The sequence below is a fragment of the Etheostoma spectabile genome, chromosome 2 (genome assembly GCF_008692095.1).
Source record: "Etheostoma spectabile isolate EspeVRDwgs_2016 chromosome 2, UIUC_Espe_1.0, whole genome shotgun sequence".
NCBI lineage: Eukaryota > Metazoa > Chordata > Actinopteri > Perciformes > Percidae > Etheostoma > Etheostoma spectabile.
Genome location: NC_045734.1, coordinates 26,153,880 through 26,154,741, shown reverse-complemented (window position 1 = coordinate 26,154,741; position 862 = coordinate 26,153,880). Strand labels below are relative to the sequence as shown.

Below are 862 nucleotides of genomic sequence, written 5' to 3'. Positions count from 1 at the left end.
GCCGAAATGTTGAGCCAACAAGAAAACAGCCAATAGCAAAAAGCAGCAGAGCCATGAAATGGCTATTTGGACATTGTGTGTTATTTAGTAATATTTTCCACTGGCATCTGTTCTTGGCTATTAGCAAAAATATAAAAGAAAATACAGAAAATTACCTCCGTCCACAAACCAACATAACGTCACAAAGTAATTATGTTGTGGTTGAGGTTAGTGGGAATGTGTGAGTGTATGAGTGTAATAAGGTATTGAGAGATACGGGCTGTGTGTAATCAGCTTCTGTTGTTACTTGAAATCCTACCTCTGTTTTTGTATTTAACACTGCTCTATGACAACATCCAGAACTGAGCCTCAAATGGGCCAAAATTCCTCAAATCCACAAGGAGGAGTTACTGCATCATTATAAAATAATATAAAAGTAGCTTAAATCGGGAACACCAAGACACAAAATTGCGGGCAGATTTAACATTACATCTTTTTAATACTGTTCCTTTTCTCAGCATTGCTTTTCTGGCGAACAGAAAACACGTAATTGACATAATTGACAAACATAAAACAATAAGAAAGAAAAAAAGACAAGCTTCCCTAAATTAAAAAGGGAAAGATCAACATGTTGAAAATATTTCAAACATTTTCTGCCCCTCTCACTGTCCTAAGCAATACAAAGAGTCTTCCAGTTGATAAAATCGGGGGAGAGCAGATATATGAGCATCTGTGTCTATGTTTATACTGGAATATTGACAGAATGAAGATAGCAGAGAAGCCAAAGAATGGTAAGTTGATTTTGGACACATGGACTCAGTTATAGAGCAGACAAGGTACTGTAGAAGTGTGTACTGTAGAAGTGTGTGTGTGTGTGTGTGTG

General features: G+C 36.8%; 1 protein-coding gene across 1 annotated transcript in view; it reads right to left on the bottom strand.

The window, feature by feature from the left end:
- Nucleotides 1-454: 454 nt before the first annotated feature.
- Nucleotides 455-862, bottom strand: part of LOC116704851 (vasorin) — a 32,195-nt gene continuing 31,787 nt past the window's right edge. The window contains exon 2 of the mRNA XM_032540517.1: nt 455-862. This exon is cut by the window's right edge and continues 4,328 nt beyond it. The gene's annotated coding sequence lies outside the window, so the exon portion shown is untranslated.